The sequence below is a fragment of the Heteronotia binoei genome, chromosome 5 (assembly GCF_032191835.1).
Source record: "Heteronotia binoei isolate CCM8104 ecotype False Entrance Well chromosome 5, APGP_CSIRO_Hbin_v1, whole genome shotgun sequence".
Taxonomy (NCBI): domain Eukaryota; kingdom Metazoa; phylum Chordata; class Lepidosauria; order Squamata; family Gekkonidae; genus Heteronotia; species Heteronotia binoei.
In genome coordinates this window covers 157,230,023-157,247,357 of record NC_083227.1, presented here as the reverse complement: position 1 = coordinate 157,247,357, position 17,335 = coordinate 157,230,023, and the positions used below count along the sequence as shown (strand labels likewise).

At 44.4% G+C, this 17,335-nt stretch overlaps 1 protein-coding gene across 3 annotated transcripts in view; it reads left to right on the top strand.

Annotated features, from left to right (window-relative positions):
• Nucleotides 1-17,335, top strand: part of TENM2 (teneurin transmembrane protein 2) — a 1,752,117-nt gene that overhangs the window by 1,435,524 nt on the left and 299,258 nt on the right. The gene's annotated exons all lie outside the window — the stretch shown is intronic.

The following is a 17,335-nucleotide window of genomic DNA, read 5'->3' as shown; positions in this document are numbered from 1 at the left end:
CCACAGTATTCCAATGTATTTCTCTTTTAGAATAGTGCATCAAAATAATGGGTTTTTTGTATTGACATAGATAAGGGATATTGACTGTTCACTTCATTACTTATACTAAGCCCATCTTCCACTATATTTTAATGTATTTTTTTTCTAATGGCAAACTAGATGGATGTTTATATGTGTGTTACGTGTTAAAAGGTAAATTAATTGAATGGGAAAAATTGTAATTGTAATTGGGGTTTTTTTATTATCATGCTGTTGTGATTTTACTGTGATTTTATTATTTATGTTGTACTCCGCTCTGAGCCCCTATGGGGGAGTGGGTGGAATATAAATAAACAAATAAAATAACAACAACAACAACCTCTGAGAAAGAAATGTCCTCATTTTGGCCCAGGCTTGCTAGCAATAGATTAAACAACAGGCATTGTCACATTCTGACATGTCACGGTTTTATTGGTTTCCTATGCAAATGCTATCTAGACCAAACGTTCTCTCAATTTGTTACTTTCGCTATTCTGCCATTGGATTTTAACTTGGTACCACTTTGCATTCTAAACCACTGCCCACCAGCTATATGTAGCTCTGCTCACTGTACCTCATTCCTTGTCTGAAGAAGTGTGCGTGCATATGAAAGCTTACATTCTGGATGACACTTCGTTGGTCGTAAAGGTGCTCCTGGAATCCTACATTGTTCTACTGTGGAATACTATTACTTTTCCTAGGAGGACTCTGCTCCATTTCTTTGGCCATGGCCTGCAGGTGGGAAAATGCTCATAGTAATGATGTGTGAGGCTTCTTCAGACCTTGCCTGGCTCTTCTCCTAGCTGGGCATCTACAGACTCCCCTACAGAAGTAGAAGAAGAGGGGGTTCAAACTCGCTGTTCCTTCCTAGGACCCTAATAGGCTTGCCAATCCCCAGGTCCCAGCAGGGGTTCTTCCGCTTTCCCAGGCTCCTTCCTGCCCCCAGTCAGCTGGCCAGCGGAGGGAAGCCCCGCCCCTAGAGGACCATGTGCCTTTCCACCTCCGGAGGCTTCAGTCTCCGATTGAAAGGCTTCCTCTTCGGATGGTGTGTCTGTGTTACTTTGAAGAAGTTGGCAGCAACTTGTGAGTAGAGAGGTCAATCCCTCGCTTCAGAGTCGCCAGAAATGAGGTGGGGGGAGGAGGGAAACGTCTGCTGAGCACTTCATTATTTCCTATGTGGAGATCGATTCTCATAGGGTATAATGGGGAATTGATCTGGAGGTTTCGGGGGCTCTGGGGGAGCTGTTTTTTGAGGTAGAGGCATCAAATGTTCAGTATAGTATCTAGTGCCTCTCCCCAAAGTACCCCCTAAGTTTCAAAAAGATTGGACCGGGGGGGGGGGTCCAATTCTATGAGCCCCAAAAGAAGGTGCCCCTATCCTTCATTATTTCCTATAGAAGGAAGACATTTAAAAAGGTGTGCGGTCCCTTTAAATGTGATGGCCAGAACTCCCTTGGAGTTCAATTATGCTTGTCACACCCTTGTTCCTGGCTCCGCCCCCAATGTCTCCTGGCTCCATCCTCAAAGTCCCCAGATATTTCTTGAATTGGACTTTGCAACCCTAGACCCTAACGCTCACTCTCTGGCCAACATACTCTCAATCCTTCCTCCCTTCCCAGCTTGGTTTGAGGCTCCCTTTTATCTAACCCCTGGGCCTACCCCTCCCAGACCTGAGCCCAATCTGGCCCTGGTTTTGCCCACCCTGAGGTGATTAAAGGAGGGAAGCCAGAGTCTGATTTCTGCCTCCTTACATGCCAATTTGGGATTTGAGGGAATGCTCCCCCCCTCCGCCTTCCTCTCTGGGCTACCTGCACTCAGCCCCAGCACACTCCCATCATCTCATTGGTCACTCTTGGGTTGCCTGGGCTTCTTGCCTGCCTCTTCAAAGCTTCTGCTGCATCTTGCTCTGTTGGTTCTGGGCCATACCTCCTCCTAGCCAGCCAGCACAGCCTCCGATGAGTCATCACCGGCTGATGATTTCATCAGCAGATCTGCCAAGACTTCCCACTCTCGCTCTTGGAGGCTGCTGGGACTGCAGCTGCAAACCCATCCAGTCTTGCTGCCACCAATGTGACAGCCTCCTTTTGGGCTGCTGCAGTAAGTGTGGTGCCTAGGGTTGCCAATCCCCAGGTGGGGGCAGGGGATCCCCTGGTTTGGAGACCCTCCCCCCACTTCAGGGTCGTCAGAAAGCAGGGGGAGGGGAGGGAAATGTCTGCTGGGAACTCTGTTATTCCCTATGGAGATTTATTCCCATAGAAAATCATGGAGAATTGATCTGCGGGTATCTGGGGCTCTGGGGGGGGGCTGTTTTTTGGAGTAGAGGCACCAAATTTTCAGTATAGCATCTAGTGCCTCACCCCAAAATACCCCCCAAGTTTCAAAAAGATTGGATCAGGGGTTCCAATTCTATGAGCCCCCAAAGAAGGTGCTTCTATCCTTCATTATTTCCTATGGAAGGAAGGCATTGAAAAGGTGTGCTGTCCCTTTAAATGTGATGGCCAGAACCCCCTTTGGAGTTCAATTATGCTTGTCACAGCCTTGATCTTGGCTCCACCCCCCATGTCTCCTGGCTCCACCCTCAAAGTCTCCTGGTTCCACCCCCAAAGTCTCCTGGCTCCACTCCCAAAGTCTCCTGGCTCCACCTGCAAAGTCCCCAGATATTTCTTGAATTGGACTTGGCAACCCTAGTGATGCAGGTACTTTTTGTCTGGCAGGGGCTGGGGGCATGTCAGTATATTGCTAGACTTCACCAGAAAGAGAAGCAGAAGAGCTGTGTAGGCTGAAGTTTTATGGAAGCTGTATGTATCCAGTATCATTTAGTTGCAATATAACTAGCAATCTGTGGGGTACTGGAGTTCACTATACAGTTTGTTCATTCTTGGCAACATTCTTATGGATGCAGTTCTGTTATTTATTTCTGTGATTTCAAATGTTCTTAGTCTGAAGAAAGAGTTACCAAACACAAATTCAGTTCCATCCTTTCAGTATGTTGCAGATGTATATGCAGATATAAATTAGTCATTCAGAGTGTTATATTTTAACCCATAAATAATGGATAACTTGCTGAGAAGACCTTACATTTTCAAATAACTGTTCTGTCAAGTTACACATGGTTTTGTTATCCAAATACTCAAGTGGAACATATGAACATATGAAGCTGCCTTATACTGAATCAGACCTTTGGTCCATCAAAGTCAGTATTGTCTACTCAGACCGGCAGTGGCTCTCCAGGGTCTCAAGCTGAGGTTTTTCACACCTTTTTGCCTTGACCCTTTTTTGGAGATGCCAGGGATTGAACCTGGGACCTTCTGCTTACCAAGCAGATGCTCTACCACTGAGCCACCATCCCTCCCCAAATAGTTGACATACTATTGCAATTTTAGATAAGTTTCCTGGGATCCATTTCATTCCTATTTAGGGCTTTATTTGAAGAGGGGGGAAAACCACCCAAAATATGCTCTTCCCTAGAAAAATTGTCCAACACAGCTTTGTTTTTTAGCTCACAAGTCCTCTGAAACACCTACCCACAGACCCTATCCACAGAACTACACAAAGCTGCTTCCGACGAGGCATGACGCTCCATCAATTGGACTGACTAAAGTAGGCATTTGGAATATTTGCTAAACAGTAATACAGAGAGGCTTCGGTCTCACTGGGTTCCCAGACAGGAATTGCGTCTTCACAGTCTCAAGGTAATCATGTTCCTAATTTGCTGATTGCTGACTTGTTCCCGCAAAGGATTTCACTCGGATGCAGTTCTGTTATTTATTTCTGTGATTTCAAATGTTCTTAGTCTGAAGAAAGAATTACCAAACACCAATTCAGTTCCATTCTTTGAGCATGTTGCAGATATAAATGCATACCATATCTGTGATTGTACTTTATTGTTAAGTAGAGTAAGTTTTTAAACCCACAAATCTTGACTTAAGCTGCCTCCTGAGTTCAGCTTTTCCCTGCAGGTTCTCACCATCCCAGCACTCTTCAGAAAAAAGCTTCAATCCTTTTTTTTTTTTATATCCTGGCTTAAGTTTATAATATTTACGTATACATTTAAGCAGAGATTACATTCTGATGTTGTGCATAGCTATAAACGTCAGTGATAGCTGCCTCGACTGGGCAGTATCTATCTACTGTGAAATGTGATGCAGCAACGAATGAGTCATCCTCTCTCATATCACAATGAAAGCAACAATACTTTTTCTCTACCTCGCAGTGGATTGATGGAAATAATGTCGTAATGAAAGCAGCAATATTTTTCCCCCCACCTTTAAGTAGATTCATAGAAATAATCTGAATTTGATGTTGGACATTTTAAACCTAAAGTTAAAAAAAACCACCCATGTTTCTACCTGCCAACCTTAGGGACCGTCTCTCCCCATATGTTCCCCAGAAAGCGCTGAGATCGAGTTCTCAAAACCTGCTTGCAATCCTTGGGCCAAAGGAGGTCTGACTTAAGTCGACCAGAGACAGGGCCTTTTCAGTCACAGCCCCTCGCTAGTGGAACCAGCTACCGGAAGAGGTGAGGGCCCTGCGGGACCTTGGGCAGTTCCACAGGGCCTGTAAGACAGTCCTCTTCTGGTTGGCATACAACTGTTCGGTACTTGAAAATTTGGATTAGAAGGCTGTAGTATGGTACTTTGGTAAATGGCTTTGTTTTACTGTTTTACTGTTTTTACTGGTATATTGTTTAAATGTTGTAAATTGATGTATTTTAAAACTTAATCCTATGTTAGAACTTTTGTGTTGTGAGCCTCCCTGAGTCGCTTTGGTGGGAAGGGCGGGATATACACTAAATAAAATGAAATGAAAAATGAAATACAGTTTAAAAAATTTGATCTGTGTGAAAATCTCCACTTGATAGGTCATCTCTGATGGGTGCTGATATCCCAAAGCAAGTAAAATCCTTTTGGGGAACAAGTCAGTAATCAGCAAATTAGAAACCTGATTACCTTGAGACTGTGAAGACGCAATTTCTGACTGGGAACCCAGTGAGACCGACGCCTCTCTGTATTACTGTTTAGCAAATATTCCAAATGCCTACTTTAGTCAGTCAAATTGATGAAGCGTCATGCCTTGTCAGAAGCAGCTTTGTGTAGTTCTGTGGATAGGGTCTGTGGTTAGGTGTTTCAGAGGACTTGTGAGCTAAAAAACAAAGGCATGTAGCTCAATCTTAACATTTGATTATTCATTCTATAGTAGATGTTCATGTAACAAGATATTTAACATGTATCTGTCACACATCAGTAAATAGTCATTCAGAGTGTTATATTTTAAGCCATAAATAATGGATAACTTGCTTGAAGACCTTAAATTTTCAAATAACTGTTCTGTCAAGTTACACATGTTTTTGTTATCCCAATACTAACGTTGACATACTATTGCAATATTAGATAACTTTCCTGGGATCCATTTCATTCCTATTTAGGGCTTTATTTGAAGAGGGGGAAAAACCACCCAAAATATGCTCTTCCCTAGAAAAATTGTCCAACACAGCTTCTATTGTAAATTGGGGGTGGGGGGGCGGGGGGGCTGGGAATAGGGGTCCCAATCCTCCCGCTCTGGCGGGGGACCCCCGGGTTTGCACCCTCCTCTCCCGCTGTCTCAGAAAACGGAAGCGGGGGGGGGGGGCGGGAAGGGGAGAATGGCGCAAAGGCTGCGAGTCCGGGTCCTTTGGAGCAGCAAGTTGAAGAAGAGGCAGCAGCAGCGTCGGCCTGCTCCGCTCCCCTCCCCTCTGAGGTCAATCAGAGAAGGGGAGGGGGCAGGCCAGGACTCAGCAAGAGCAGGCAGCAGCACGCAGCGGCCGCGGCCTGTTCCAGTCCTCTGAGGTGAGGAGGTCTGTCAGAAGGGGAGGGGGCAGGCCAGGCCAGGACTCAGGCAGCAAGAGCGAGCGGGCAGCAGTGCACAGCGTCGTCGGCCTGCTCCGCTCTCCTCCAGTCCTGAGGTGAGGAGGTCTGTCAGAAGGGGAGGGGGCAGGCCAGTGTGTGCGCGCGTGAGTGAGAGAGTCTGCTAAGGGGCCAGCCGCAGCGTGTGGGAGCCATGGATGGAAGGGGGGGGGGAGCCATGAACGCTCACTCTCCTTTCTCCTCCTTCATCCCATTGAAGCACCAACAAAGTTTTTTCCCCCTTCAGTGAATGATTGGAGGTGTCCTTTTTCTCCCCCTCAACATCCCGTTCCAGCAGCTCCTTTAGAATCAACGATCTTCCCTGATTTGTTTGTGTGTGTCCTCGGTATCCCATTCCAGCTTCTTTAAGATCAACAAAAATCTTCCGGTATTTGTTTGTTTGTGTGTGTGTTGGAAGGGAGACTGTCGTCTCTGTTTCTCCCCCTCCCGTTCCAGTGCCTTTCAGTTCTCCCCCTATTCCACTTTCTTTCAAATCAACAAAGATCTTCCCTTAGTGTGTGTCGGGGATGTTCTAAAACCTATGACAAGATTGTCCATAGGGAACAATAGCAGAGCTTGGATTGTCCATTGACTTGCATGGGCTTAATTGAAATACACTGAAACACAGAAACAGCTGCAACAAAAACTTGGAATGGATTCTTTCAGGAAATTCAAAAGATACTACAAGTGTCCTGGAATGGAATTCTCAGGGGGAGTGTGGGTTGCCACACTCTGGGACTGCAGGGTAGAAGGGCAGCCTTGGGGACTGGAGGTTGGCAAAGTACATTTTCCCCTGTCAATCCAGTCCTGGAGGATGGAAAACTACCTTTTCCCCTGTCAATCCAGCCCTAAAGGCTGGCAGATTAGTTTTCCCCCTGACAATCCAGTCCCCTAGCCTTGCAGTCCCAGAGTATGGCGACCCACCCTCCCCCAGGACACTTGTAGTATCTTTTGACTTTCCTGAAAGAATCCATTCCAGGTTTTTGTTAAAGCCGTTTCTGTGCTTCAGTGTATTTCAATGAAGCCCATGCAAGTCGATGGACAATCTTCTCTCCCATTATATCCTATGGACAATCCAGGCTCTGCTATTGTTTTCTATGGACAATCTTGTCTTTACATATTTAGTACTAACTACATATTTAGCTTTTCTTAAAAGTTTGCTAAAGATTAGATAGAAATAAAGAGTCTGTAACTGAAGAGCAACAGACTTCAAGCCATTCTTCCATTTACTTCAACAGTATATTGGCTACTGTGTTAAGACATTACTACTGATTGAACTTAAAGTTTTATAAAGCAGTGGATTTCATTACAGCTCTACTATTGTCATTTTTTCCTCAAGATTTCACTGTCTCAGAGAACTCAGCAGTTCCTCTTCTTGCTGTCTTAGTAATAAAAACAAAGTTGTGACTTCTCTGTTCGTATAATAAGAACTTCAGAATTAATAGGAGGGCTTATTTCTATGAGTTGATGTCTAACTAGCATTCTTTGATTTCTTTGCTATTAAGTGTTCATCTCCATATTTCTGAATACTGTTTATTAAACATACAGGTCTGGTTCAAAACTCTGGTTTGGTGGTTTTAGAATACCAAATGAGCAGGGGAGTCCTGGGGAGAGAAGGTGTCAAGCATAGGTTGTATCTTTTGTCATCTTGCAGCCCACCCTTCTCCAATGATCAGCAAAGATATTCCACAGCCATTTGGAGCTGGGGTTGGGGGTGGGGAAAAGACAGTAAATCAGTTTTGCTAATTATTTAGAAATCAAAGAAGAGAACTGCCTATGTAGCTGGAATTTTATTTCAGAGTTCTCAGCATCAATTAGTTCCAAATGCCCTCAAACACAAACCTCTGTGCAGTTTTCAGTACACCTTGCCTGGTTAGCAGAAGAAATTCCTGCAGTGAAGAGTACAAGCAAAGCTCCTGCTGTGCATGGAGTAGTTCTTTCCCTTCATATTATGTACCCATCCTTTGGATTCCAGCTTTAGAGTGCTGGACTAGGGTCTAGGAGACCTGGGTTTGAATCTCTACCTTGCCAAGGAAGCTTGCTGGGTAACATTGGAATACTCTCAACCTCTGATGGAAGCAGCTTGGGTTCCCACTAAAAGTAGGGTATAAATCAGGATTGCCAGCCTCCAGATGGTGGCTGGAGATCCCCTGCTATTACAACAAAGGTTTGAGGGTCAGAAATCAATGTAAAGTGAGAAATTTAAATTTGGAAGGGGAAAATGACGTCACAGGAAGGCATTTGGATGCAATATTCTGGAAGTGACATCATTTGAAGGGGCGGTGCTTGAGAAATGACATCACTTGACCTTTGACCTGGAAGTGACATCACAGGATATGACATCACAAAGTGATGTCACATCCTTTCTCCTGGCTCCACCCCCAAAGTCTCCTGGCTCCACCCCCAAAGTCCCCAGATATTTCCTGAATCGGACTTGGCAACCCTAGCTGGGAATGAGCAGTAGGGAAGAAAATTGTAAGTTCCATCAGAGCAGTCCTTTCTATGTGGCAAATTTTGCACTTTGTCATGCTACCTCCATTATGTGCCATGAAGTACTGAGATTCACCAACTTCCCTCTGTGCCATACAGCAGTTAGGGGCTCACTTGAATCCTTTCCAACACAAAGGGCACACCCTCTCCATGTAACCCGTGGTTGTATAGCTGATAAGAGGCTGGTTTGAGGGGCAACAGTGGGAGGGCTTCTAGTATGCTGGCCCCACTAGTGGACCTCCTGATGGATGGTTCCAGACAGGCAGTAAAAGCCACCCCAGGGATGGCTGGCGAGCAGATGAAAAAAGCATGTCAAAATACGCACATCTGCCTCCCGTCCTGCCCCCACCCTCACCCCCATCCTACTTGCATTCTACCCAGCTCAAAAAGGTACCACTCCCAAAGTGGTACCAAGCCGTCTGGATGGCCAGGAAGCACCCGGCGGGCAGCAGATGTGCATGAATGCTCTGGAAGATGTGCATGAATGCTCTGGAAGCGCCCGCAGCCTGTCCTGTTCTGGCTGTAGGCCATGTGCCATCTGGATGCTCCAGGCACTCCTGTTTCTGCCGGCTCACTTCCAGGTCGGCATGCTGCTGCCCTGAGCCGGTGGTCTGAACACGGCCTCTCACTACCGGTTAGAAACAGTCCCAAAAGATTCAAACCAGCCCCACAGTTAGCAGCAAATCCCATAGTGTACATATCTAAAACACATACACATCAATGTGCCAAACCTGGCAATAACGCCCCTGTGCCGAACCCGGAAACTGCAGCTAGTGCAGAACGCAGCAGCCAGGCTGCTGTTGGGTCTCCCTAGGTGGGAGCACATACAGCCGAGGCTGCGGGAACTGCACTGGCTGCCAATAGTGTACCGAATCCGTTACAAGGAGCTGGTTATCACCTTTAAAGCCCTATATGGCCGAGGACATGTCTACCTTAGGGACCGCCTCTCCCCATACAAGAGAGACCAAGAGAGAGATCTTGGGGTCATGATAGATAACTCACTGAAAGTGTCAAGACAGTGTGCGTTTGCAATAAAAAAGGCCAACGCCATGCTGGGAATTATTAGGAAGGGAATTGAAAACAAATCAGCCAGTATCATAATGCCCCTGTATAAATTGATGGTGCGGTCTCATTTGGAGTACTGTGTGCAGTTCTGGTCGCCGCACCACAAAAAGGATATTATAGCATTAGAGAAGGTGCAGAGAAGGGCAACTAGAATGATTAAAGGGCTGGAGCACTTTCCCTATGAAGAAAGGTTGAAACGCTTGGGACTCTAGCTTGGAGAAACGTCGACTGTGGGGTGACATGATAGAGGTTTACAAGATAATGCATGGAATGGAGAAAGTAGAGAAAGAAGTACTTTTCTCCCTTTCTCACAATACAAGAACTCGTGGGCATTCGATGAAATTGCTGAGCAGACAGGTTAAAACGGATAAAAGGAAGTACTTCTTCACCCAAAGGGTGATTAACATGTGGAATTCACTGCCACAGGAGGTGGTGGCGGCCACAAGTATAGCCACCTTCAAGAGGGGTTTAGATAAAAATATGGAGCACAGGTCCATCAGTGGCTATTAGCCACAGTGTATGTGTGTATATAACATTTTTTGCCACTGTGTGACACAGAGTGTTGGACTTGATGGGCCGTTGGCCTGATCCAACATGGCTTCTCTTATGTTCTTATTCCCCAGAGGGTACTGTGATCTGGCTCTCAAAATCTTTTGGCAGTCCGCGGGCCGAAGGAGGCCAAACTGAAAGTCACCAGGGAAAGGGCCTTCTTGATTACATCTCCCCACTGGTGGAACCAACTGCCGGAGGAGGTGCAGGCCTTGCGGAGCCTTACCCAGTTCCGCAAGGCCTGCAAGACTACTCTCTTCCAGCTGGCTTTTGCTTCATATGGAATCTACGGTAGAAGAAATACCGTCGCCACGGAACAACTGAAGATGGATAACGCTGAGATTTTAGCACCAAACTAATCTGATGGTTTTAATTAGATGGTTTTAATGTAGGATAATAATATGTATATATGATTTACAACATGTTTTGTAAACACCTTGTTTTAACTGTTGAAATGTAGCATGTTATGTTATGCCATGTGAGCCGCCCTGAGCCTGCTTCGGCAGAGAGGGCGGGATACAAATTAAAGATTATTATTATTATTATTAATGTCCAGATAAATCCATAGTCTTAATACTTTTCTTCAATGCATCAGAATTGTGCTATTTGCATTCCATGGTCCCTGGACCCTGCAGTTTATCTCCCGCCCCCCCACACACATACTTAAATATCTATATGCAGGCCCATAGCCAGAAACATCCAGTTGGGGGGGGGCACGGGAAAAAAATTTGGATGGAGGGGCCCCCTGGTGGCCCCCACTCTCTCTGCCACCACTTTTCTTCCCGTGGCTCTGGCAGCCCCGCCCCCCTCCACAAGGCACCTCCAAGCCACCTACTCACCTACCGGGTGAAAGAGTAAAGAGCGGGCTCCTGGAGCTCTTGCAAGGTGCCCCCCCCTGCTGATCACGTGATCGGCTGGAAAAGCACGATCATCAGGGACAGGCAGCGCTGAACTTGCTGATCGTGCCGGAAAGCCGGTGTAGGAACCACCAGCTTCAGAGGGGTTTTTCCAGCCAATCACGTGATCAGCAGGGGCGGGGGGGGGCACCCTGCAAGAGCTCCAGAATCTCTGCTGGCATAAAATCTGGTTAGTTTTTGAGGTGCTACTGACTCTTAACATAGGGTTGACTGAAAGAGTGCTCCAGCAAATACCTCTCCTTTAGAAAAAAATATCCAGACATTCAAAGAAGCAACAAAACAAAGAAGCGGAATGTTTCTCCTCCCTTTTCTATTTTATTTCTGGTGGTACATGGAACATGTAAACATCTTCCTGAGGGAAATTTCCTTTTCTGTCACTAGTCCCTTAGTAATATATATCACCTGATACTTTTCTGTGTTTTGCACTTTTGTTAGTATTTGATATTTCAGAACTCCGGAAAATTAAATGTCAGTAGATACCCACTAAGAGCAAAATAGCCCTGAGGGCCCGGGCTAACCTGATCTCATCAGATCTTGGAAGCTTAGCAGGGTTGGCCCTGGTTAGCATTTGAATGGGAGACCACCAAGAAAGTCTGAGGTCACTATACAGAAATAGGCAATGGCAAACCAGCTCAGAAGTCTCTTGGCTTGAAAACTGTATGCAGTCACCATAAGTCAATTGAGACTTGAAGTCACTTTCCACCTCCAAGTGCAGAATGAAGGCATAATACCAAAAACAAGGAACTGCAAACCTAGGTAATCCCAGTACTTAACATTGCAAAGGGGCAGTGAGCACAGCTTCTAAAAATCTGGGAAGCTTCAGCAGCAGGCAATCATGTGGGTGATCACTGCAATAACTTTCCCCCTTTCTCTGGCACCTTAAATGCTGTGTAGTCTGGTAGCAGTCTAGGTGTCAGGCGATGGAGACTCAAGGCTGTATTCATTTGAGACAATGTAATACTTTATTGGAAACTCATAGCTTGAGACAGAAGTTGAGACTAATACCTTGGCAGGGGTGTTTCTGGGTCTTATGGAATCTACATCAAAGCAATATCTGAACAAAGACATTATTCTCAAAACAACAGGGAGAGAAGGTGCAAACTTTCACACGAGAGCTTCTGCTTATCTCCTAGCCTCTGGGAAGATGCTGCCCAGCGGCGGTATCTATTAACGGTCACATTCCTTTGCTCTCTTTACAACCTAAACAAAGCTAACACTTCAAACGTCCCCTTTGATATGCATGGTGACTACAATATCACAAAGGCTAGGGGTTAGTATAGAAAAGTCCATTTGGTTAGTATTTTATAATTTCAATATGATAGAGTTACAGAGCCTGACACGAGGAACCCGGCATGCCTGACTTTAATGCTCTGGATGCTTCTCAGATAGTGTCCAGAGAGGCTGGGAGAAAGAGAATTTTCTCTCCACCACTAGCTCAGCAACCTACCTGTAATTGTAACAGCTGCGACAGCAGCTATCAGAGTCAAAGAGGAGCAGAGGAGAGTTAGAGAGGAGGAGCGGCAGGGAGAATCAGAGAGAGCTGTGGGGCAGGGAGCTGACTTGAGCGTGGCTTTTGGAAATCCTCTGGCATTCCTAATGATGTCATCAGGAGCACAACAATTAGTTCTGTCTTGAAATTAAACTGAGGTATTTGCCAGTTGGGTGAAATAGGGAGACCTTGCTTTAACAAACCAAATTATGAATTAAGTGATAGTAATTCACTCATCGCTATTTACTTAAATATAAGCACACATTCATTAGTGTCTTTCAAATCATGAGATGTTACAGTTTCATCCTTAGGCCTTTCAAGAATGTGAATAATAAGGAAGACACTTGTGTCGGATTTATCAACATTGAACCCTGCAACCCAAACTATCTTATAATAGTAGTTTGTATTGATTTGGCCCTAACTTTGTTAAATGTCAGGCGTGGGTTCATTGAAGCTCACAAGTAAGCAGACTTGGTTATTTGAAACAAAGTTGCATTTATTGGATACTTCAGAGTTACTCCAGCTAAAAAGGCATTGGAACTGATGGAGATCAGCTTGAGTCATTGGCATTTAACATTCTACATCAAAGCAATCTTCCCTACCCCTCATTTCCCAAAACAAAAAGTTGCTTTTTGCATGTGAGATTTTTCCCAGCGCTCCCCCCTTATCTCTTCAGTTCGTGGTTACATTTCCCAGAGGCAATGTCCTTGGCGCCTCTGGAGAGGAGGTGAGAATCTGGCACATACTGTCTACTTCAAAGAGACCTTGGCAACCTTTTATATTCCTTGGAAGCTACTCTCTACTTTCCCCCCTCCCTCCTTGCTACCCCGGCCCCATGTTAGTGAGCGTTTCTAGGCATTGATCAATATGGTTAGTAACAGCTTTTATTAATGTTGTAAATGAACAGAGCCTGACAGTTACATCACCAAAAAATGTTTAATCATCTAGTTTGTTATACTGCAGAGACATAATGCCTTCTCTCACAAAAGTTGAGTGTTAGTAAAAATCTTAATCTACTTGTACGTTTGTACTCATCTCATTAAACTTGTACTGAGTCACAACATTGGTCTCCTCTGGATGGCACTTGGCACTGGCTTTCTGATACGTCAAGCGGAAAAAATCATGTCCAAGATTGAACCTGCCACCTTCTACATGCAGTGCATATTCTCAATAGCTGAGCCGCTGCCTCTCCCCAAATTAGTATCCAGTACAGGATGCTTCTCTTCCAGTTCTCTTTCCTTAGTTCCTTCATGCTTGTAAATATTTAAGTATACAGTTTTGTGCGGCAATGTAGATATGGTGTCAAACACATGATATGCCTTTGACTTTCAAGAACTGGATGGCCCTCTGAAATGTAGCTGTTCATACTTACGGTATTTAACATACTTTCCCATCTGACTGAAACACTGTACTGCGAACTTGAAGTTTTCCCTACTAGCTGCTTGTGTCATGGTATTTCTGAACTTGTTTGAACTATGAGTCTTCATCATGTTAGCTGTCCTCTTCATATGTCTGGTTGAGCTGTAAAGCTATTCTGTAAGGAGTATCTTCACCGTGCACCTCTAACAATACTAATTACTAATTTGAAACATTAATTCAGTTCTTGTCGGTGTCTTTAGTCATTTGGCAACTACATCATGTCACATAATGGTAATATCAAAAATAGCCCATTCATTACTTACAGAGGTTGACAGACCAGCTCTTTGTGGGAACTGGTTTTCTCCTTTCTGTCATTTTTTTTTTTTTACATGAGAGCTCTTTCCTGTTCCTCTGTCACCTTCTACTCACTTACAACAAGTGAAATGGAAAAAAAAAAATGTAACCTACAGCTAGGAAATTATATTCTTCATTCTGCACTAAATATACCACATGTCTTGTTCAGGTCAATAGCTTTAATTTGGGATTTTAATAAATCCTGGATTTTGTGTATTATGTATTGTACTGAATCATATATCATTATTGGCTACATTATTAAAGTTATATAAGTCTTCTCAGCTTTTCTTTTCCAAACTGATTACTACCCCTGAATAAACCAGCAAAGGTTTCTCTGCACATAGAGAAGTATACATGGAAAGGTTCCAGCCCTAGAATTAAACTTCTTTTACAAGTTCCCCAACATTTGTATTTCTGAATGATGTCCTAATTATTGATCTATCCCCTTCCAGGAGATGTAGGCAAGGAAAATATGGAAATTAAAATTAACTCATTTTTTTCAGAGTTGAATGAAAGGTCTTTTTTGAGTTTGAGATGTTGACAAGGCTCAACTTCTCAACATATTTCGCATCTGTGATCAGATTTTGCCTAGTTTCTTCCTGTTTAGCAGAAATGATGGTCTTCCATTATGAGGTCCACATCTCACACTTCTATCGGTCTATCCATGGCTTTAGGGAGAATATGACATTTCCAGCTAGAACATTTTGTAAAAACAATTCATTATACAACTGCATTATATCAGAAGATCAATAGAGCAGAAACATGCAAAGGAATGAGCCAGCTGGCCAGGTGGTGAAACAAAATCAGACCTAGGATTACTCTTTTATGGCTGATTTTTCCTTAACAATAAGGATGAAGCAGCTTTTGATTGAATTCATTAGCTAAAGTTCATTCAGCATCTCAGGTGATACATTTTCTTTTCCTTGCATGGTATCTTACAGATGTTACCTTTAAGGAACCATAAGGAAGTTCTAAGCCAATTCTAAGTTCTAAGCAATGGATTGGATCCAGGAATGTACAATCTGAAACATAAATGGATTTAGCGCAGTTCTTCTTGTGCAAAACACCTGGTGCTTTCCTCCATGTCTATTTATCTGTCTGTCAAATTCCACAAGGGCTCAATCCTAATCAGGCCTTCAGTATACCTCTCTTGTTCCCCCTTCTGCATCTTCTAAAATTTCAAAACAGCCAGTACTTGGAAAAACATGCAGCAGTCACAAAGATGCCACCATTTTTAGTTTGGCCAATAGTGCTGAGAAATTGGTGGACAATGTTTTATTGAAGCTGCAATACAAGTAAGGCTACGATAAAATTTGTCTTTGGTTACATTTCAGCTTCTACTACAGCTCTAGCAAACATGGAGATTTTGCCCTCGTTCTGACTCATTGTCAGTTGTCACAGGATAGATGGACAGTGCAATCCTGAAGGCTGCTGAAGGGAGGTGCTGCCCTGGGTACAGAACAGAGGGGTTGTGGAGTGGTGTCCTGTCCAAAACGATGGGTCTCATAATTGTCTGCCTCTTTCCTCTTCCCATATAAGAGAAGGAGCCCCAGCTATTCTGTTGTAGTGCCTTTCTACTGACCCATGCTTGTTTGTACAGCTTTCTGCCAGACCCCATTTGGCTGGTAGTGATGCCAGGGCTCTGGTGGAGTGCCTTATGCCTTGGAGCTGCAAACAAGGGGAACAGAACAGCCAACAGGCCACCCTGGAGACAGGATGCTGCTCCACAACCCCTCTGCACCCAGGGCAGCAGCTCCCTTCAGCAGCCTTCTGGATTGCACTGTCCATCTATCCTTGCATCCACTGGGACCCTGGAACCTGCACTGGCAAGCTACATGGCGTATCAGGTGCCAGCAGTGCTGTGGGCGAGTAGAGGATCCAGAGATTCACCCATGCCAGAGCAACCACAAATAACCTCAGATCACCCTCTTGCCCATCCCCAGTGATAGATGCACACAGCAGCCAGCAGAGTATGTGCATGAGAAGAGGATGGGGGACTTCCGGTTTTGGCGACGCGTCTTTAGAAGCGGCTCGGACCAGCGTGTCCAGAGCAGCTTCTAAATCGAACTGCTGAGGGGTCCCCCACGAGGGGTGACTTGACATTGGGACCCAGGAAGGGTCCTGGAAGGCAGGGAGCTTGAGTGGTTGAATGGGGGTGAGAGTGGAGGTGGCTGGCCCCCGATCCCAGCTCGCTCCAAGCCTCGCTGTCCCAATCGCCATTTTTAAATGGCTCGAGGGTCGACTGCCGGCATTTTCCTTTCCCTTTTCTGACTCAAGTGACTCTGCAGTAGCGAGACAAGCTGCATCTCTACTATTATGACTGTAAGTTTTCTTTCTTCTTCTTGCTGATCTCTAAGGCATTGTTTCCGACAAGCAGGAAAAATGGAGAACTGGGGCTGAAGCGGAATTCAAATAGTGGCAAAGATAGAGAAGGGAAGGGGAACTCTCTCTCCTCTTTCAAGGCTTCTAAAAGTTTCTGCCTATCCTGGTGATGCTTATAATCCCTGCATGAGAAGAATCACACTAATTCTTAAACATAGAAGAGACTTGATGGCTGAACTTAATTTATTTGTTTTAAACCTCCCTCTGGAAAAAGATCTGACTTTGGGAAAGTTGTTTGCAAGCATATATGGATGTGAAGGACAGCTGGTTTAAGAAGTAATTTGAAGCTTTTTTTTTTTTTTCCATAGTACAAATATGGACGGTCTTTTCTCTCACCATTATATAAGGAGTAGCTTATTAAATGTGTGGATAAAGTACAAGAAATATGGTGATGAGAGGAGACCTTTATGGATAGTGCCGGCTGAAGTGATAAAGTTAACGGCCAAAACAGTCAAGGAAAAACAACTATCATACAACCAGTTACTAAAAATACAAAGCGGGAAAATAGAATTGAAAACTGCAGAAGAACTAAACTATAAATATGATTGGTTTCAAATGCAACAAATAAAAAGTTGGATGGAGAATGATATCAAAGCTGAAGGAATAAGGAAAGAACAAACAGAAATGGAAAGAGTTCTGCTTGGAGATAATGAGAAATTAATTTCAAAAGTGTACAAATTACTTTTACAATGGGCTACAGAAGATGAAGTAGTGAAATCTCAAATGATAAAATGGGCAATTAATGTAAATAAAGAAATAAAGATGGAATCTTGGGAATATCTGTGGAAAAATTCCATGAAACTCGCAACATGTCATAGTATTAAAGAGAA